The following is a 23,387-nucleotide window of genomic DNA, read 5'->3' on the forward strand; positions in this document are numbered from 1 at the left end:
AGGTGAAGAGCTTAAGGCTAGCTGGAACAATAACTCTGACTGGGTGAAAGATGAATGATAAATGGCTGTGAAGGGGTTTAGCTTTTATAGCCCGCGAAGGCTATTAGGTCGGCCTGACCGACTTGCCATATGAGCCTCCACTAGTCGGCCAGGGAATATTCCCTTTACCATTGGGCCGGGGACGCTGCCCCCGAACCCCCGCTAGGGGGTCCGCTGTGGCCCCTGGACCCCACAATAGGGGCCCCTTTTAACTCCCTTACCCCGCAACTCGATGCAATGCACCTCGAGTTGCTATCAGCTTAACCACTCCGTCTAACCCAAAGATTAGACCCACAACGGTCACCTTTTTGCCATCCGGTCACATAGACCTCATCTGATATACAAGTCAGGACTCAACCAACGTCCGGGCTCACATTTGGCTTCTCCTCATAATGGGGGCCTTACAACTTTGAGCACCATGGATCATTGGTAGCACCTAATGAGGGTGGGGCATTGATCATATCTAACAAGCCTGGACCGAGTCCTACTCCTGGAGGTAGTGGAAAGGATCATTCATTTGGGCAATACTCTAGCGAACCAAGGGGTCAAGGAGCGAAGCAATGTAATCACACAATGGAGGTGGGAACCCATAGACTACTGGTAGGATAAGGTCCATTAGGTTCCCAAAGTTGTCCGAGGTTACGAGCCACAACAAAAGTAGTGGAGGAGGATCTAGGACACCAATTTTGATGCATGGATGGCCTTCAGTGGCACGCTACAGGAAGAACACAATGATCCTATCTACATGCCCTATCCTCGCAAACACGAAGTGGATTATGATAGGGGGTGCATGGTAGGTACGACTTCCTGAAGATCTACAATGTCAATGCAACAACTCCTGAGGAATGCATGATCTTTAAAGCAAGGGACTTGCACCCACCCATCAACCACTTCCTCAAGGATTTCTCTTCCTACCTAGACCCAACCTTCATAACTACTTGCAATTACATTAGGACCATTAGGTTCTTACTTAAACAAAAGCCAACAGCTAAGGAGGCCCACCTTTCCCCACTCTTTTTTCACATTAAACTAGGAATAGATAGCTGCGTTATGGCTAGGCTCATGATGAGGGCAACCCTGCTTCCCTCGTTTTGTATGAGAATTCTTGAATATATGAGCGATAGCCACTTTACGAGGTGTAATCATCCTTTCTTGTCAACCACACCTCTTAATGCAAAGGCTAACATCAAGGAATACATGCAGAGCCACACCTTTTTGATTAAGTCCCCAAGACCACCTCGCGAATCATCCGAGGAAGATTAGGGTGGAGCCTAAGAGCACCCCTTGCATCCAAATGCCATCTATGCTCATCTACGTCCAAAAAAAAAAAGTTAGAAACACTAAACCCCCCAAAAGCACCTTGAGCGCCACAATCACTGCATCTAGGGTTTCCATGCCTAGCCTCAGCCCCCACGACACATGCTTAGGGCACATCAAGGGTAGGGCATACCTAGCAAGATAAATCTTGCCTATGGTTTGACCTTTCACCCTAAGCCCCCTGCACCGCACCTCCCTTAGGCACAAATTGGGTCCTCAAGTGTGGGACACCACCGAGGGCACCCAACTCCCAGTTCCACAAACATGGGCACCACGCACTCAACGATAAGGCACAAACACCCCCAATTAGTGCACCTTCTTTTCTTTCCAGATACAAACAATGACCCCGACCAGAGGCCCCATCATCCATGCAATGCACTCCCTATTTTATGTTACATGTCACCATTCAGGCACAACAAAGCAAGGAGCGAATGCAACAACCCTAGTCAAAAAGTGAATGAAGAAGCTCGTTTGGAGCAACACAGGAGAAGGCAGCCAACACTGAGGACCACATGACGGATCTGTCCAACTATATCTTCAATTTTAAAGATGGATCCGCACATCTGCCTCTCTCCATGCACGAATTCGTCCAACCTTATCTTCAAGTTCAAAGGCATGAATCCCTCCAACATACCTTCCAACAAGGCTCATATCCAAACTCAAAACATCACCTGGCTACCCCAGCCACACCATCCGACTCACCACCTAGTAGTGCCATGGGGCTGGCACTCGGCCTGGCACTCAACTAGGAAGGGGGTAATGTTTACTGCAAAGTGAAGGAAGCTGAAAATGAGGCATCAACAGGAAAAGCACAAGGTGGAAAAAAGGAAAGGGTGCCCTACAAGAGAGTGGGCCGCTCAAGAGAAATCTAAAAGCATGGAAACAACCACCAGGAGTACAAGACGCAACCATGGAAGCCACAAAGCAAGAAGGCACACCTTTAAATATGAAGGCATAGCCAAAACCTCTGTAAAAGAGCGCCGGCGGGCTCTCACTCGTGCAAATTGTAAAGGTAGATAAGCGTTAGGAAAGAAGCTAGGAAGATAGGAGAACAATGAATAAAAAGGGACTAGGATATGGCCGGCTATGTAAAAAGGGGATGACCGCCCAAGGGAAAGAGGGTTCTGTATATAAGGTTCAAAAAGTGAATGAGAGCTCATTTTTTGGTGCATGGCAAAGTGGACTCTTCTTCTTTCTCTCTTCTTCTATTCTCTTCTTGCTTCTTGCTTCTTGCGTGTGGTTGCTTGAGGTAGGGAGTATGAGTGAGTGAAGGAGTGAGTGTGTGAGAGTGAGTGTGTGAGAGTGAGGGATCTTGGAGGTGAAGCTCTCTACCATCTCCTCTCTTCTTCTTCTCTTCTTTTCTCTCGTCTCAAACGTGGCTATGGAGGATGGAGCTTGGAGGAAGAGGCTTGAGGATGCTTGAGATTGCATCACCAATCATGGAGCTATCAGAGTGCTTGAGGGAGGAAGAAACTCAATCGGGCACCAAGGTAAGCTCATTACACTCGTAGAGAGGGATATCACGTCAGCTATGTGAGATCTTTGAACTCGCATCCATTCTCCATCCTTCTCCCTTTCCATAATACTCTATCATTTTATCTTCTTGTTGAACTCCTTTGGGGTAGAGGTAGTACTCTTCTCCTTCTAGGGGGTAGTCAACATAGGGGTAATCTCCTTTTAGCAGGTGGAAGTAGATCGGGTATTCTTCAGAAAAGTAGCATCCATCTTCTTCTGGGTAGTAATCACTAGATTATTGATCTTCATGATAGTCTTCCCTATAGTAGCCTTTCGGGTAGTAGCAATTGGCTCCTAATTGTTAGTACACTTCCTTTTCTTCTTCATTTAACTAGAAATGTTTTTTTTCTATCACCTGCTTCTTTTCTTAGCTTTTCTTGGCATTTCTATTCTTATTTGGATTGCTTCAATCCATTCTTCAACTCTTGGAATTTTCAAGTATGGTTCAGTCTGCCCATTGGCTTCTTTAGATCCAAAAGTAATCTCCCAATCCCACCTCAACATAATTTCTCCTTGTAGCTCCATATCAAGGTCTCGGGCAACCTTGATTTGCCATAGCATGGCTCTTTAACACACCATGATCAATTGGTAGTCAACCTCCTCTAGGTCCTCATCTAGCTCTTCAGTTCTCTCTTCCAAGCTACATTATGCATCTGTTCCTTTCTAAGCCTTCTCCAAGTTCTTGATTATTCATATTTTCTCCATCTATTTGAGCTGCAACTCCTTCTTGTATGTGGTCTTGATCCATTGACATAGCTTGTCATCCTCTTCAAAAACAATGTCCTTCCATAGTTTGAGCTCTCTCCAAGTCATTTTGATTGGTATGCAGTGTGTCCTTATCACACCAGGGCTCCTTCTCAACTTTGGTTGTTGCACATCAAGTTAACTTTTATTTTCAGCAAGTATCACACCCAGGGGGGCATTGGGACGTGGGGTGTCGCACCATGTTGTGTCGTGTTGTGTTCTGTCACATCATGTCATGTTGGTGTTTTCGGGTCACAATGCATTGGGATCCTATCCACAATCCTGAGCCTCCTTCCCTATTGAGCTAGTATGCTCCATGCTAGAGTTGCTCTTATACCATGTGTTACGGACCTTCATGGGATTTCAAGTCATAACCTATCATGAGGCATAGAAATGGCATAGTGGAAAGATACACAAGTTATATCAATGAATCTTTGCATTCATGATATCGAAAGATACCACATTGAAGCATACCTCAGGACTACACCCTTGTGACACTACACATTTGAGGGCCCACCACTAAGCCTAGGGAATCATATGTAGAAGCACAACCCAAGCAAAGCTTGATTGAGTACTACCCCCTATATATGTGCATCGGTATGCATCCCCCTGGTATACCTACAGAGCCCTTACCCTTACACCCCCTCTTTTTGTTTTTGTAAGTATGAATAAAGTTAGAAATTTATACTAATTCCATTAATATTTTCTTCCTTATAAAGCTAACTAATAAACAAAAATTCCTCCTCATATAATAAAATAGTTAACGAAAAGAGTCCCCTATTACTAAATCTTTGTCTTAAGACAAAGCCTCCCCTTGGAAACTATTTAAAGGAAGCCCCCTCCCCCCCCTCTTCGCAATTACAACTCATGATATGAGGAGGAGACACACACACACACACACACAGCATGAGTGAGTCATGCAGAGGTGAGGAAAATTCTACGTGAAGAAGATACCACCCATTCATGCACTCGCATCCTACCTTCAAAACCCTTCATTTTCATCACTTTTCCCTATCCACTATGGTTGTTGGGATAAAGGGCAAAGGGCACTGTCCATGTCCCCTGCCCATAAGGGCCAGGTTGTACATAGTACATATACCTATCTAAAATCATTTTTGAAGTATACTCTTCAATACCACAAATCATGTGTCTCTGTCTCTTCCCTCTCTCAACATGTATCTCTACACAGAAGCTCCATTGCAACTAACTCAACAAAGGGGTATCAGAGCTTGGTTCAGGCAATCAGGAACTTGGCATTTCTTCAGATGCAAGAGCTTGAAGTTGAAGAAGAGCTCATTGTGAAGAGTTTGCAAGGAGGACAACAAGGTTGGAAGCTTCTTCTTGAAGCTTGAAGCTTCCTTCTTCATTTGAGCTTGTTGGTAGCCATCATTGGCCACTTATTAGGGACCCTTCCCATCATCCACAACACTTGGACCAACATTCCAATCTCTTCATGGCTGAAGGCATCATCACCATGGGTATGCACATCTGGTTTTTAGCATGCTCATGACCTACAGCAAAGCTGCTCCTCTTCTTTTGGCATCATGGTTGTGCTCCAGACTTTGCATCTAATGCTTGGCACTGAGCAGAAGTGTAGTATTACACTTGGGGTTGATATACGTTCAATGTAATAAAAAGGGTAGCAACTATTTCTTGAGTGAATAATGCTTATGATTCACTTATGTGATGATCTGATGTCCATTAGGTGCTACATGACTTGGAGATGTTATGTCCATGATTAGAGCCATCATTTTGCTTGGTTTTGATAGAGATTTAATTGTTGGAATAATAGGGTTGAATGACATTTTGACTACGTATGCATTATGTCTTGCTTCCAGACTTGGTCTCGAACATTCTAAACCAAGTATTCATGCTTATGGTTGATGTTACATACTTGGATTTGATTCTGCAGAATGCATTTGAGCAGCGATTAAAGTTCATTTTTGGATCAACTTTACCTACAAGACTACTACTGTACATTCAAGACAGTTTTCTGCATATTCAGGACAACATACCTCACTGTCAGGAATTTTGATATGTTTCTATGCAAGAACATTATGGTGATGTTTTGAGAAGCTTTGCATGATCTTTAGAGCTCAATCTCAATTAGTTTGAGAGGTTGATAAGTAGTAGCACCTCAAATCTAGTAATATATGCACTAGATCCCATGGATTTTTCACTACATTTACAACACCTTATCACATAAGTATGACCAATCAATGAGGATAGAGCACATAAGGAGACCCATGAAAGAAATATTAGCAGACATGGAAACTTAAAGAAGGATAGGTAGAGGCCTCTTGCAATAATTGGCCAAGGACCTAAGCCTGAAGAAGAGCTAAGGGTGTTGAACTTTGACAAGAAAATCTTACCACCCTTAGAACTCCTAATCAAGTGAAATGAAATAGCACTACTCTTGTTGCTTCAATCTTAAACTAACAAGGATGAAGGGCTAGTCATGAATTCCAATTGTCACAAGCCACATGTAGACAGCAAGGGATGACCCATATAGTTTTGATGAATAATTTTAGGTTTTTGAGGCTTATTGTTAATGGAATTTTGAAAGGACCAATTTTTTTGAAAAAATCGATTATTAGGAAGAGAAGATGCAAGTGCTAAAAACTACCCAAGGGACGGATAAATTTTTAACTCCAATGAGATTGTTTCAGGAAACATTGCACCAAATGGATCTACAATTAGGTCATCCCCCTAAAAATAGTAGCGTTTAGGCTTAATAAAGTTGACCTTACTTTTACACTCTACCACCTAAAAATTTGTTAGAAGGGTTGCAGATCCATTTTTACCTATATACAATATTTATGACATCCATCCCACTTGTACTCCAATTTTCAAGGAAACAGTTCACATCATACATCTAGTATATGAATTGTCCCTTCACAAAAGCTTACTTCTTGGTATGCAAATCATGAAGTGCTTTCATTTGCTTCTTCTTCCCCACTGGTTGATGCAATATCACTTGCAATCTAATCTCAACCAATTGTACTAAAGAAGTTACTTGTTGGTACTCTCAACTTGCCCATTGTTGTGCTTGATGTTCAAAGCCTCTGTCAATGTCTTTATTTAGAAAGTGAGTTCCACAAACATAGACTAGCTTTTTAAAGGACCAAATTGACATATAATTTTCTCTAAGATACAACTTGCCATTTCCTTATCATTATCCTTCACAATTTCATGGGCTTCAAACCACTTTGTAAAGTATATGTTGCAACAATAATTTATAGCTTATGCGATGTTGATGAAGGATGCACAAGTCCAACAAAATCAATACCTAATCTTGTTAAAAGGTAACATCAATACCTAATAAACCTATGATGGTACAAGATTGATGAGATGAAACTATGGACCTCCCTGGGAGTGGTGGGTGGATGGTTCATGGCTCGGATAACAACTACCTTTTCACGATTGGTAGCAATGACAAGTGCACTCAAAAAATGGCCCAAGAGTAAACTATAAGCACCCCAAGTACACATTCCTATGGATTTAGAGCAATATAGTGCTCTCAATAATACCAAAATCTTTTACCGAATACAACAAGCTCTTGATTACCCACATCATCTATGTATACATCGAGATCCTCAAGTGAAATATCACCGAAGGACTTATTGACTGTCCTCTTGGGACATTGCATAAACCAAATGCCATCACGTGGTCTTTAAAAGTACCAAAAGCTATGATAAATGTTGTTTTTGACTTCTTTTCTTTGGTTATGGCTGTTTGATTATACCTAGAAAAATACTCCACATATCTTACCCCTAATTGATCCAAAATCTTATCAATGAAAGGCAAGGCACAGTAATCCTCGACTATTTGCTTATTCAATTCTTTAAAGTCCGTATATAAATGAATTTGACTATTCTTCTTTATCCTTATCACCACCACTTAGCACCATTTTGTATGCTCTATAGGAAAGACTAGTCCAGCTTACTTCCCTGTTTCAGGAGGATTGCGTCCACAGAAACAGTAGGGGGGATCCCCTTTAAGTTGTTGTAGCTCCATGTGAAGACATCCCCTTTAAGTAGGATTGTTTGTGTCCACAGACATCATTTAGAGTTGCAAGTTCGAGCTCCACTACATAAGTATAGTATAATAGATCTAGTCTTTGGCCCAAGTAGGCTTATTTAAACTAACTTCATACACATCATGTGTGGTGGAACCCTCATCAAATTCACGTGAACTTGAGGGTTCATCAACCAAGGCTCCTTCAAGATTCTCCCGCTCTATTGTAGAAGGTGAATCTCCTTCATTCAACAGATGCATAGCTAGGGTAAGCATAAAAAATAGCTCTTTCTAGACCACATCAAAAAATCAAGCGACCAGCTAAAAGATCGACCACGTAGTTAGCCATTTGTGTACATAGCCAGCCCAAACTCCTTGCCTTGTATAGCTCCGAAAAAAGGGCTTCCAACTGTCACTTTTCATCGTGGATGTGCCAGATCTAGGTGATGGTCCAGCACTTTTTGGGTCCAAAACTTTGGATGCCAATGTGTCGCGATAGCTCACCCGTAGGTCCACATAGGTTGCATATTTTCGGATGTATGTGGGATAGTTACACCCAATGACAGTCAACCGTGGTGGTTGGTCGTGTATCCATGTTGTGGGAGCCGAGTTTTGTTGTGAGCACCATCTTTTGACGCAGACATCGCACTCTTCTCTGTATTCTTAGTTTACAGTGAAAAAGCCGCTTTCCCAATGAGACGAGCCCCGCATTCCGCTCTTATTTGTCTTTCATATATTTGCGATGTTGGCGGCTGGATGATTGCACATGGCTATGCACTAGTTCAAGGGGCGATTTTTTCGCCGAACATGTCAGGAGGAAGAGGAAAAAAGCTCCCTCGAATGGGAGCATGCTGAAGTTTTGAAGAAGGTCTGAGTGTCTCCATGGGGATAAAGCGAGGTGGGTTGTGTAACCATGTTGCGGTCACGCGGTGGTACTACCACTGCCATAGCATCTTTCTTTTGACACCACCTTCGTATCCCCATTTCCGTACGGCTCCATGGAGCGGTGTACGACTCGAAAGGCGAGAAGCGAAGTTCTCTGAGGCCCGTGTAGAGTTGTTGCTCGTTTGTATGCTTTCATGTAGACCGGATCCAATGGCGTGGATGTTTCCTATACAAAAGGGAGCGGGCATTGGTATGATGATGGGGCTTTACTCGATTTCGGTTACATTGAAGGGTGGCTTTTCTTGCCAAGTCCCATGAAGAATGGGTGTTGGTGTTGGAAAACGCGCATGGGGTGGGAGTGCCTCTCTCTTGTGCCAAGAAATGTGGTGCTGGCAAGTAGATAGCAGGCTCCGAGCGAATAGCTAACCTGGTTGCACGAGTGTAGTGCTTTGTAGCTTGTGGTGGTATGTGCGTGCGCGGGTAGTGCCGGTGCTCGAGCACGTGGAATAGTAGCCCTCGAGGGGGCAACCAAAATAAATTGGGGGAAGGCTGCGCCTTAGTTAGTACGCGCGTGTGAGAATGTACGTACGTAAAATGAATAAAAGATCGGGTTTGTCACCGGGGACTGAGAGGAGGCCGACGGTCGGCCTGCAGACAAGGTGGCGTTGTCCCTCCACTGTCTGGAGCGAGGGGTAGCATTGCTCCGTTTCCGGCCTCATGCGGTCTCCCCTACTTCGAGGACGGAGAGTTGCCAGACCTCCGGGCGGCAACGATCTCGTCCACTCGCGACTGACTTGGAGATGGGCGCCGCTGCAAAGGCAGCGAAACAGCCAACGATCTCGTCCACTCGCGACTGACTTGGAGATGGGCGCCGCTGCAAAGGCAGCGAAACAGCCCCACATCTCAGTGCACGTGACCGGTGGCACGTGTGAGAATGTACGTACGTAAAATGAATAAAAGATCGGGTTTGTCACCGGGGACTGAGAGGAGGCCGACGGTCGGCCTGCAGACAAGGTGGCGTTGTCCCTCCACTGTCTGGAGCGAGGGGTAGCATTGCTCCGTTTCCGGCCTCATGCGGTCTCCCCTACTTCGAGGACGGAGAGTTGCCAGACCTCCGGGCGGCAACGATCTCGTCCACTCGCGACTGACTTGGAGATGGGCGCCGCTGCAAAGGCAGCGAAACAGCCAACGATCTCGTCCACTCGCGACTGACTTGGAGATGGGCGCCGCTGCAAAGGCAGCGAAACAGCCAACGATCTCGTCCACTCGCGACTGACTTGGAGATGGGCGCCGCTGCAAAGGCAGCGAAACAGCCCCACATCTCAGTGCACGTGACCGGTGGCATCCACACAACTGTTTACTCTCCCCTCCTCGGGTTACAGGCGTCACAATACACCCAGGAGCGAAAGGGCGAGCGAGCGCCAACTGCGGCTATCTAAATCGTACATTTTGCGGCAAGCTTCACATGTGGGACACTATCCAGCTTCCACCAGGCACACGCCTATATTTGGAGCCGCCGTCCTGCCTCCCGTGAAATCCGGAGCATCATCGTCCGGCCGCCGGCGTTCGCTTGGATTCTGACTTGGACTTGGACATATGACTTTTGTTCTTGAAGTAAATAAATTACCTACGCGTAGGTATATGCCGTTATTATGCATGGATGCCGGAATCGTTATGAACTCTAGACGGTGCTAGTTGTATGAGCTTTGCACGGACACTCGTACTGCGCTCAGCATACGTGTTCACTATATCCCCTATGTCATACGTGGAGCTGTAACCGTTTATATTTTGCCATTCCACTTCCCTTGTCTTCCTCTTACCATCAACGGTGGGTCAAGAAGGGCCTCATACCAAAAGCCCGGCAAGTATAGCCAACTTAAATCTATAGGTTCTCGGTAACTTAACTATTGGGCTCACCTCGATAACCTCCTCTCCCTCCTCGAATTGGAAGCTTAGCGCACTGTTCCTGCTCGTTCTTCGAATAGACCGCCATGCTTTACAAAACACATGGCATTGTTTTGCGCAGTCCCACAATTTGTGCACAATTCCTTGCGTAATTGGGCTAGCGAGGAGAAGGCGAGTGACCATACACTCTTCCAACCTGTGCCTTCCTATTCGCAACCTTGCGGTCTTTTATCACAAGGTTCTATCGCATTCTAAGCTTGGAAACTATGGATCTTGATGGACCCGACTTTATCCTTTGTGGTAGGTATGCACACTTGACAAACATAGTTAATGTACGATGCTCACTTTCTCCTAGTCATTCATTCTATGCATGTGTTGTTCCAAAACATCAAAACCCATAGTTGATTGTTCCTATTGGATGGATATATCTAATTGGTTGGCCTATCATGGGCTATTCAAGCCTTGAGCAACTCATTGAGAAGAGAATCATTTCTCTTTTTGAGGGGTGAATTGGGGTGTATGGGGAGCATCGATGGTACTTCCTTTTCCATTGAGGCATTAGTACCCTTGCTGAAAATTGTGATAACCTTGATGCTAGGTAGCTCCAAATGGATACATTGTAGTTGGAGGTCAAGTATACACTTGATGAGTCATTTAAATAGGCATCCCAATAGTACCTCATTACCAACTCATTCCGTGTTAGGCAACACATAGAAGATGGCAGGTAGACTTTCAATCTTGGCAGTTAAGGTGATTTGACATTTCCCTAATAATGCATAAGGAGACCCCCCATATGGACAATAATTCTGTGTATGTTGAGATTGGGCATGGACAATATAAAGATGCCAAACTATGACATAGAAGGATTAGGCATGCGAATTCGCAAAGGCTGAAATAGATGTAGTCTACACAGGTTTGGATATGTCAATTTTGATCATGTATGTGAGTCTTATCAGCTTGGCAGGCAGTCTAGACTCCCATTTTCAAGAGGGGGGGCAGTGAGCACTTATCCTTTGGAAATGGCACACTCTGACATTTGGAGTCCATGTCAGAATGTTTCCTTGAGTGGAAGATGTAGGTCCTATATCATTTTTATTGATGATTTCAATAGGATGACATAGGTGTACTTTTTGCAACATACTAGTGAAGCATTTGAAAAGTTTTGCAATTTTAAGATATGGCAGAAAAGAAATTTGGGGGTTACATAAAATGCTTGAGATCAGATAATGGAGGAGAATTTAAGTCAAATGATTTTTCTTACTACTTGAGAGACCATGGGATTAGAAGACACATTACATGCAAGTATACACCATAACAGAATGGTGTTACTATAGAAAGGAAGAATAGGATTATTAGCAAAGTTGCAAGAGCTATGATGAATCAATCAAGCTCTTTTTTCCTAGCTATAGGTTAGCTAGATGTCATGTGTGCCTTAATAAATGAGTCGAGATCTAACTCTAGTTAGGAACATGGTTAGGTTAGCATTGTGGTTTGAACTATATTGTAGTTGTGTGTAGTATGTGGGTTACTCAATGAATAATCAAGAATACTATTGAGAGCACTGTGCTCTTTGAGCTTGCCTCTCTCCATATCTCTCACTCTCCCTCTACATCTTGAACATGATATCAGAGCAGGAAGGCCTTATGTGGCAATGAGTAGAAGATGAAGAGTGACCTTGACCTATAGCTTGAAGAAGGAACCCTATGGAAGTGCATTGATAGCCACAGACTACACTTGGAATGGTATGTATCAATGTTCTTGAAGTCTACACTTGATAGAGCCTATTAGGGCTTGGAAGGAGGGGTCATTGGCCTTCACTAGAGCATGTGATGGAGCTAAACAACACCGGCACCTTTAGCAACAAATCTGCATGATCGGTCTAGACTGTACTTGTTGTTTTGGGGGTTGAATGGGCAACATTAGCAAGTGGGTACCATGACCAATGGGCTGGCATACTTAGTATTATTTAGGGCCACTGGAAGCTCATTCGTAGTAGGATATATAGCAATCGTGAGTGCTCATTAGAAGGTCATCAACAATAGCCACATGGACTTCAGAAATTAGCATGGAGTTGGGAATTTGCACTTGCTTTATGGCTTACATGATCAAAGGATCTCAACCAATCATTGCTTCACTTTGGCATTACCAACATCAAGTGGATAGTTGGCAACTAGTGTGGCATAATTTATGCATGCTTGGGGCACTAGTATGAGGATCTGAAGCTCAATTCTAAAATCTATTTATAGGCTGCAAGAAGCTTGACAGATTGCACTTGAAATCTTGGAGCATATTGAAAGGTTAACTTGGTTTGTAGGGAGTCAAGCACCATCTATTCAAATACTGTAGAAAATACATAGAGTTGTAAACATGGCAAATGTAGATAGATTTGACAATATTACACAGATAGTGGGTGAGAAGTTGGACAATAATAACTATGCAATATGGAAATTTTGCATGGAAAATTTCCTAGTTGGCAAAGGGTATTGGGACCTTATTACAGGTGTTGAATCTGTGAACCCAAGCTTCCAAAAAAGAGTCCAATTGTTGAATAGCTATGATAGTGGATTTTTAGAGCCTGTTTTTGAAGTGGAAAAGTGGCTCGGTAGGCGTAAAATACCAATTTTTCATGCAAACTGAAACAGTTGCGGATCAATGAGCTGGAGTTATCGTAGATGGAGTTCAATGGTAGGAACACAATGCAAGTCTCGGTTCATTGATTAGAGATCGTTTGACCCCCCATTTAATCCCCTCAAGGTTTCACGTTATAAAGAAGCTATGTGATCTGAGAGCCAAAAAGTGCATGATAAAGGCTAACTTTATAGATTTCGATGCCACGGAGCCAGTTGTCCAGTCAGATCTCGAACCTTAGTTTGTTTGCCTCACCAAAATGCCAAAATCCACTTATTGGCATTGTGAAAACACAAAACTTGAACTAGTTATTTTAAGGCTTTAAGCCTTAAGCTTGGATTAAAGAGGGTTAACTCTACAAATTTGAATCGGGGGAGGGGGGTGCCATTATTTTCAGTGCCTCCTCCTTGATTAAAAAATGATTGTTTGTGCCTGTTGGCATCAAGTTGAGGGAAGAGGGCATCAAGATAGAGAATTTGGACACTCTCCAACACTTCAATCCACATGAAAAATGATTGAGTAAATGGAAATATCAGTTTTTAGTCTTTCTCTCTTCTCTCTCCTCTTGTTTTGTGTTTCCATGGTTGATTCTATGAAAGAAGGGGGTGGGCTAAGATGAAAGAATTCGATCGTTGTCATGAGGTTCTTTGCTCATGGTCTAAATATAAAACATTTATCCTTTACAAATATCACTTAGTTAGTTGAAGTCTAGACATACTACATAGAATCTTGCCTAGTGCAATAATCATAAAAACCTAAGTCCACCAACATACCACATGGTGTAATAAAGGTGGGGACTCTCTACCTTAAAATGCAATAAATTTATCATGGGCCCTTGATAAGATGATTTATTTTGGATACTTACTCTTAACCATCCTTGTATTTCTTACATGAAGTTGCTACGAGTTTTGCAAAACATGCTGCATATGACATGGTATATGTGATCATGGATAATCAAATGGCTTGGATGAGGTCACGATTACATATGTTAGTGATGAAGTTATTCTAATAACATGTCTCACAAGTTCATTAGAGTGAGGAATCACTTAAGTCCATAAAGTATACTATGTTAGTGAGCATATGCATTGTATATGCCTTATATGACTTGCATGAAATATAACTTTGGCAAGAGGGAGTGAAGTCGTGAGCAAGAAAGCCAGCGCAACTTTTGGCACTGAATAAGGGTGCAGGCTGGGAGAAGAGATCTACAGATTCGAAACACACAAGTGTTACTCAAAGTGGAGCTTTGCAATACAACTCAAGCTTGGGAATAAAGGAGTGGTGGAACCTTCATCTCCTGCCAAGTAAGTAGCACTTTTAGCAGAGAACAAACAGTTTTTATGGCTATCCAAACTGTGTATTCAAAGGGTAGTAGCCCATACAAAAGGGGAGCTCGAGTATGAGTCTTGAGGGAGGACTAGGCCTGACCTGTGTATGCTAAGTTTGATCTCCCATATCAAGAGTGACATTAAATCCACTCTCTTGAGTCTTTTAAGAGCTGAATAGGGACTGTTATTGGTCTTCCAATCATGTAAATTGAAGGACTGAAATTCATCTACTTGCTCTATTGATTATCTTAACCCAAAGGGCTCATCCTTGCTCTTGGAAAGCTTACTACAAGCTCCTATTGTAGAAGCTTGATGAGGGATATGTCAAGAAGCCTTCTTGACTTGATTTTAGGAAGAAAAGTGGGCTGAATAATTTAGCCCAAACAAAGATTTGTGGCATCATCAAGTATCTTTCTCCCCTTGAAGATTCATGGCATTGCTATGCTTGATGCAAGTGGATATAGCATAATCATTATGGAAGGGGTAACAAGAGAGCATCTTGATTGCTCTATACTACGTGCTCTGAAATAGGTGGCCAATTTTAAAGGAAAAAAGGGCGATAGGAATTCCTTCTTCTCCCCTACTTCTGCATGCCTATTACAAGCTACCTATTGCTTACTACATGTTCTTGAATATAGGGCTGTTTTTGTACCTCATCAAAGTGTCTTCTTGGGAGTTAAATGCCATGAATGTGGGATGAAATAGGCAGCCCTCACAGTGATTTGAGGACAACAATGCCTTTTACTTCTCTATTACTCCATATGGTATGATTTATACTTGTACTTAGTTAATCTATACACTCTTTGTTAGGGAAAGTTTATGTTATCAACAAAGGTGAATTTTGAAAGTTTTATGGGCTGATTTAGGCTGAAATCTTTAGTCATATTCAAAGAACTAGCTACAACATTGAACTTTTACTTCATTTCTTGCTCTACAATTGATTTCTTGTCAAATTATGCAAGTATTATGTGCCCCTATGGTAGGAAAATGCATGAAGACCATTCATAGATGCTATGAATTGAATGAAGAGGATCTTTTCCTCTTTATTTCTTGGTTGTGGTAACTTAACCTCGTATGAATCTTTTTTTGAAGCTCTCTTGAAGAAAAGTTCTTTATCCATCAAGCCTTGTAATTGACTCATAAGCTTCACTTTACATTGAATGTAATCATACAAAGCTGAATGATGGGACGCAGGGTTGTTTTTTATACTTGTACTTAACTTTATAATATGTGATTACTCTTAAAGTCAAGAAAACAAACTTGGCTTGAATTAAAGCTTATGAGGTAACATGCTTGTGATCTATGCTAAGAACTTGCAATTGGAAGCCGTGGATTTGGCTTGGAACCTTCAACTCTTCTCTTATCTCTAACATCTCTGGAGTCTAAACTCTTGAACTCCAAACATTCTTCTTTCTCAAAACCCTGTGAAAGACCGTGAAGTACCTCTTGAACCTTTAAGCATTCACTGCAAACTACTTATCTCTTGAAGCCACATCTCCAATTATCTTGTCTAGTTTTCTTGCCAAACCCCTATGATGACCTTCAGCCCTACACGTTGTGACATTGGTGAACCTGACGTGAAGGTTGGTGTAAGAAAACTCCAAGATGGGGGATTCTTCAGGAGATGCTCACAATTGGTGTGCAAACTGTAGTAGACCCAGCAACAACAAATCCAAATGTTACAACAACAACAACAACAAAGGCAAGATGAAGAGAAGATTGATTCCACAGCTATTAAGGCCCTAGAACAAGTTGGGCGTGAATTGAAACAATTTAATGGTAAAAAATTCTATGTATTCATTCGTTTATATGTTGAGAAAATGCTCTTCTTTGGTGTATCACAACATGCATGGAGCCAATATTTGTCCAGGCTAGCCAAGCATGGTCTTCAAGAAAGAATCCATGGTCTTTTTCGGTGAGATGCAGATTGGGCTGCATTTAAAAAAGCCCTACACGAAGAATTTTTCTTAGAAGAATCTGGCCTAATGATGAAGAAAAGTTTCACTGATTGGGTTGAGAATGTTGGAAGAGAGGGAGAGAGTGACTGTTAGATGACTCATAACCTGTTGTAAGTGGACCTGTCACATCCTAGAGCATATTTTCTTTTCCCTTATCCAATCTCCCCCTCATTGACATATCCGTGTCAGTGGACATAGGAGTACGACTCCGCAAGCGTCCTGACCAAGGACTTACGGTAGGTGACCCATCACCTATAGGACCACTCGTGGATGTACTCACTGTAGGTGTATTTTTAATATTACTAGTGCTGGGACTGATCCATCAGTAGCCACTGCAACAGGATTACCAGACCACGATGCCAGCTCATCAAAAACAACATCTCTGCTAATCAATGTCTCATGTGTAGACACGTGTAGATGGTACATAACACTTGTAAGCTTTCCGATCTTGTGCATAACCAAGCAACACACTCTTGAAAACTTTAGGATCCAATTTCTTCCTCTTTTCTCATCAGGAACATGTACGTATGCAATGCTGCCAAATACCTTCAAGTGTGAAATGTCAGGCTTATGACCACACAACCTCTCATATGGAGTTATATCATGAATCCCTGTTGTAGGGGTTCTATTCAGCACATAGACAGTAGTCACTACTACTTCAACCCAATAACCATTTGGCAAACTCTTCTCATTCAGCATAGCTCTTGCCAATTCCATCAGTACCCTAATTTTCCTTTTTGCTACACCATTTTTCTGTGGTGTATAGCTGCACGTTAACTGTCTTTTGATCCCCATGTTTAGCAAGGTACCTGTCAAAGTAATTAGAGACATATTCTCCACCTCCATCCGATCTAAGACATGAAATTTTACAGCTCAACTCATTTTCAGCATGCTTCTTGAAGTCCTTGAATGCATCAAACACATCATCCTTATGTTTCAGTATGTAAAGCCAAGTATACCTACTGAAATCATCAATGAAGGATACATAGTAATGAGCACCACCAAACGAAGCATTATGAGATGGACCCCATACATCTAAATGTACCAACTGCAAGGGTCGTGAGCTATTCCGTACATGTCTTGTAAATGGAAACCGTGCTTGCTTTCCAAACTGACATGCATCACATGCATGCCCAAAGTCATGATACTTGAACTTAGGCAGTCCAAGCACAATCTCCTTCTGCTGCATAGATTTTAGCTTTTGTACATTCACATGGCCAATCCTCTTATGCCATATCTTAACATCCCGTATAGCACCATCATCATGTGCGAACATGGCTGCTTTCAATTTTGGAATTGACGCATCAAGAGTAAACATTTTGCCATCTCTGCGGCCTCTAGCAATCAATTTGCAGCCATTACCATATTCTTCAACAAAGCATCCATCTCTATTAAATCTCACCTACAGATTCTATTCTGCCATTTGTCCAACTGACAAAAGATTCTTGGTTATTGTAGGTACATGTAGTACATCATGCATGCTCTTTTTCTTGCCATCAGGCATCAACAACGAAACAATTCTTGTGTGCTAAATGTCATGTTGGGTATCATCCCCAGTACACACATAACCATGTGAACCTCCAACCATCTCATCAAACCATTCTCCATGGGGTGTCATATGATTTGAAGCCCCTAAATCAATGTACCATCTCTCATCTTTGTTCTACCTAGATGCATTCTTAGACACATGCTACATGGCAAACAATCTGTCAATCTGCTCATCATGAGCACCACTAGAAGATGCATAGTGCCCATGCTGCTTGCCCTTTGCCTTCATATCTCCCTGCTTTTTGTAACAATCCTTTGCAATGTATCCATATCTGCCATAGTAATGGCAGTCCTTATCTCTGTTTGACTGATCATTTGATTGCCACGCTAGCTAGAGTAAAGAATAGTGTCTCTGCTTTGAGACGTACTAGAACCTATATTCATCCCAAGCTTAACTTCCTCATGCACTAGCAAAGCAATTAGCTCATCCCAATCAGGGGATTCAGCCCTCATAGAAATAGACGTATCAAATGCTTTATACTCTTTACCAAGTCCATTTAATGTCACTAAAATCATATCATCCTCAGACATTGAAGATCCAATGGTGGCAAGCTGATCCGCTATGTTCTTGATCTCTATAGTGTAGGCCTAAATGCTTTTGCCATTCCTAGACATGTTATTGAACTGTTGCTTTAGCTGAATCTTTCTTGCATGTGTTACATTTCCATAATGCTTCATGAGTATGCCCCATGCATCCTTTGGGGAACTGCATCTAGTAATCTATATAGCCATATCATCTGATATACATAAGGAAAACCAATGTAACACCTTGCATGCTCTCTCAGTCCATAGCTTATGAGCCCTTTTTTGATCATTTGTCGGATTCCTTTCATGTATTTCAGGTTCAGCCTCATCACCTGTACATAAGTCCCAATAGCCTCTGCCAACCAAAAAATTCTTCATACGGAACTTCCATAAAGTAAAATTTTTGTTGTCCAGCTTTTCTCCCTCAATTTGAGTGATATTGTTAGTGCCTTGAGCATTTGCCATAGTTGCAACTTAGGTATTCAGTGATGTATACAACCTGTAAGTATCTGACTCCTTTTCCTATAGTTCAGGACCAGTTTCGTGCCATTTAGGACAATTTTTTGGAATTCAAGACAATTTTTCTGACAACCTGCTTGCTATAAACTGTATTCCAACAATGAAAAAACACAGTCAGTTGAGCATAAACCAAGCTCAAATCAGTTCAAAACATTCTATGGTAGTGGCAAAACATCCTAGCAACAAACTATGTCCATACAAGTATCAATGTTTGTACTGTATGCAAGTAGTAGTACCAAATATATCTAGCTCACTGCTATAACCAACAATATTTTCTCTGTTAAAACAAGAGTATTCAGACCTCAAAATAGCCACAAAACATCTCATTCAGTTGCCACTCTATGCAGGAGTTGATACATGTCCAATCGGTCAGAATATATTTCATGTATGTCAAGTGAAGATAATAGGTATCCGTCCTGCAAACAATAACCAGTCAATACCCTGGTATAACCAGCAACAAATTAGTCCAAAATTTGGACTTTCAGCACTCATAATATCCCAAAAAGCATCTACCACTCAAGTGGTATGATCTAAGCATTTGTCAATAGCAAATATTGTTTCTAAATTCAGGACAGCAACCAGTTCACTGTTTCCAGCCTGCAAATAAGCTCCAAAACTGAGCATTTAACACTCCAATATCATGCTCAAATGCATGATAATAAGGGCATATACATTGTTAGGATGAAAGCCACCGGTGCCCTAGAATCACCTGCGCTTACTGCAGTAAACAGTTAGTCTGCACAGATCTGTGCTGAATATCTCAAAATCTGTGAGGAATTTGAAAAACTTTCTTCTGCAAAGAGTTGTAGACCACATCAAAACAGTCTGCAATGATGGGCTGTTTCTCCAAAAGCTATTTCTGTAGCAAGATATAGCTTCTGCAAAAAAATGGGTTGCAAACACAATCTCCTTTGATGACATTTTCTTCATATATGATGTCTTGATGTCAAATGGCCACTGCCAAGCCTTCAAACTTCAAGCATTCAAGCTTTGATACCATGTTGGAAGAGAGGGAGAGAGACAGAGTGGAGCAAAAGATGAGCCTCAACTCATTGTTGTTGTTCTTCCATTATTCTTCCATCATACTAATTGAAAGAGACTTACACACATAGGTATGACTAACCAAGACTAACTGTGATTAAGTCACTGACTACACCGACTTATTGAATATCACGCACGTGTACAGCTATATCTAGCTAATGTCAATCACACACATAAAGATAGACTGATTGAAGAGTAATGGGAGCTCGATATTCTAACAAAGAAACCCAACAAAGGTTTAGCTGCAACAACTCTATAGGAAAGTAAATTTGGGCAACTTGATGCTGAAGACCAATAAAGTATGGAAGGTCAAAAGATTGAATTATTTCTTAAGGCTGCAGATCCCATTCTACAAGAGAAGCTTGTTGATCACTTAGAGGATGATACCTCCGAATCAAGAGTCAAGACTGCATGGACATATGTCACTGATGCAGTTAACACGATTTCTCGAAGAGAGCGTATGCGACTAAGATTGGGCACTACTTCAACTCCAAACAAATCTATTGATGGAGCTTGTTCCACCTTCGAAATCCCCTATTCCTTTGATTAACCAACCAACTCTTTCTTCTTCTGTTCCTTCTAAGAATGATGTCATGGATGAACTCATTAAAAGCATGTGTGGCCTTCATCTGAATCTTACAGAAATTAGTTCCAAGGTGGAGAAGCTAGATGTCAAAGTTGAAGAGCGAGGACAATCATCAACTGAAAGACCCATGAGAGAAGGCTTTAAGAGGCGATATATTTGGTGTAACAACCAACAACATGACAAGAGGGAGTGTTCTGCCTTCCGTGAGGCTGAAGCACAGAAGCTTGTCTTTTGGAAAGCCGAGAAAATTCATGCACCTGAAACTGGTCTTCCACTGGAGCCAAATTTTGGCAATGGGGGAATGAAAAAAAAATTAGAAGATTTAGCTATAAAAAATGCCTACGTAGTAATTGATGCAGCTACCTATGGGCTGCAAATTGAGTCAACTAAATATAATTTGAAAGCATGTAAAGCTAATGTGCAATCTAAAGTATGGATGCAGGCTCTAGATCAAATGGAACGTGGTAAAGTAGCCAAAGGCGATTTATCTAATGCTAGTCAGTGCATTTGAGGATTAACTGGTTGGAAAGAACCGGTAGATTCTTTTTCTGCCTTTGCACATTTGGCTGACGTCAATCACAAAGACGTCTTGATTGAAGAAAAGATAACAAGAGAAGATGAACTAGGGCCTTCCTCTTCTGGCCCTCTGAAACAGGTAACTAGAAGAACGCCTAAACAACCAAAACCTGCTGAAAATATAACCCAGACCAAGAGATAGAAGATGCATCACAAACAAAGAAGGCTGAAGGAAAGAAGAAAGGCAAGTAGCCATGCTACAAATTGCAATCTAACATAAAAATTGCAACTGATCTCAAACAAGTTCTAGAAGAACAAATTATGGGAAGTAAAATTGAGTTCACCTTAGGTGAAATTCTTGCAATTGCCAAATGTGAATTCCATGATGTAATTATTAATGTAATCAAAAGAAAAAGACAATAAATTGGTGATGATGTTGAAGAAATAGTGCATGCTTTTTTGCAAGCTCTTCAAGTTTTTGTGTAGGATGAAGAGAAGTTGACTGCACAAGGAATTCAACTTGAAGTAGTTAAAGAATTAATTGCAACAGTTGAAGCTGCAGATAAAGAAGCCATGGATGTAAAAATAAAAGAAGTAAAGGCTGAAAATGTAATGGTCAACTGGTCCAAACCAGTTGGGCAACCTGCCTCTCAAAAAGAAGGTCGTCTACAACACATGCATGAGGAGGAAGAAGCTCGGTTCATTCCAAGTAGTCACTACTCCCGTACGCATTGGGCAAGAGCAATAATGGAGATAGTTGTCAAAATTGGAGAAAAAGAAACACCATGTATTACACTCTTAGACCATGGCTCTGAGATAAATGTCATGGCAAGGAATCTCTATGAAAGTGCCGCATGGCCCATAGTTGTTGATCCAGGTTGGAAATTGAGAGTTGCAAACAACTCTTTTGGGAAATTATATGCTGCATGTCCTAATGTGCAGGTAACTAATGGAGATATAAAAGACAATTTTCACTTCTTTGTTCAAGACTCTTGTAGTTACCCTATCATTCTTGGGAAACCCTACATTTCTGAAGCCCACTTGGAAACAAAAGCTATTGATGATGGTTCTTCTTATGCTCGAATATGAAGCAAGGATAATGAACGAGTTGTCCAATTTCTTACTGTATATGTTAACCATCATCGAAATAGAGATCGACTGCATGATTATCATGTGCCTCCTAATGCCTGAGAATTCAAGGGTTTTCGGGCTACACTTATGGATACAAGTCCCATTGGGATAGGATAGGTTGTTGGCCAAGAAGATCTTGAAGGTAATAGGTATGCAATTCGTTTTGGAGTAAAGGTTCTCAATGAACATCAAAACAGATATGCACAAGTAAAAATGGAATTGTGGGGAGTTGTAACAACATTAAAGTGTGATCATGAATACTTTATAGATAGGTGCTTTCGTAGTGGTAGAAACTGATTGTCTTCCACTCTTGGGCATGATTACCAACTGTTCTAAACCTGACTGTTGAGAGTGGAAAAAGACTGAATTTTTGATTGATTCTTGTTGTTTTTTAGGTCTAAATGGTTGATTTTTTATGGATTTTGAGTGATGATTGGTTGTTTTGAAAATTTTTGAGAGTGTTTTGGATTATATTGATCATTTTTTGGAAGATCATGATGATTCTCAATAGAAATATGAAGCTTTGTGATGTTCTGATAGGTTCTGGTTTTGATTGGTTCTGATACCTTCTATTTAGTTTCTATTTTGTTCTGATTTTCTTTTGTATGAAGCATGGATTGATGATTGATGAATGTTGAAATATTTTGAAAGCTTATTGAATAGTTTTTGATAGTTTGAAATAGTTTTAGTATGAGTTATGAGATTCTGATGTTCTCTGATGACCTCCTGTAACCCTTTGTAGAGCTTTTGTCTCTGCTCTGTTTCTGTTCTGTTCTGTTATGTAGATCTTCTATAAGTGTTATGTAGAATGTATTTGTGACTTTGGGAAAGTTTTCATGGAAGAAGCAGCTATTGAGGACTGAAGAGCAGACTAAAGTAACAAAGACAATAGTGAGCTATGAAGAGACACTATAGTGGCTCTGGAGCCCTTTCATACCTCCCATGCCTCTTGGGAGGTGCATCCACGACCTAAGAAGGATTATTATGAGTGATTATGAAGTATTGTAGAGAAGAGATGATGTACTATTGATTGAGGGAGAGAGAGAGAGAGAGAGAGAAAGAGAGAGAGAGGGAGAAAAAGAGAGTCGGATATAGTCAATTCTATCAAAAATAATGTATCTATCTATGAGAGATTGAGAGAGAGAACTATGAAGACAATGAAGATGAATACTATGTGATTATTTC

The 23,387-nt window shown here is 41.5% G+C and overlaps 1 pseudogene; it reads right to left on the reverse strand.

The window, feature by feature from the left end:
* Nucleotides 1–9,532: 9,532 nt before the first annotated feature.
* Nucleotides 9,533–9,770, reverse strand: LOC148016708 (signal recognition particle RNA; annotated as a pseudogene).
* Nucleotides 9,771–23,387: the final 13,617 nt, after the last annotated feature.

Source organism: Lygodium microphyllum, chromosome 23 (assembly GCF_053477565.2).
Source record: "Lygodium microphyllum isolate KBCC chromosome 23, Lygodium_microphyllum_v1.1.10, whole genome shotgun sequence".
Taxonomy (NCBI): domain Eukaryota; kingdom Viridiplantae; phylum Streptophyta; class Polypodiopsida; order Schizaeales; family Lygodiaceae; genus Lygodium; species Lygodium microphyllum.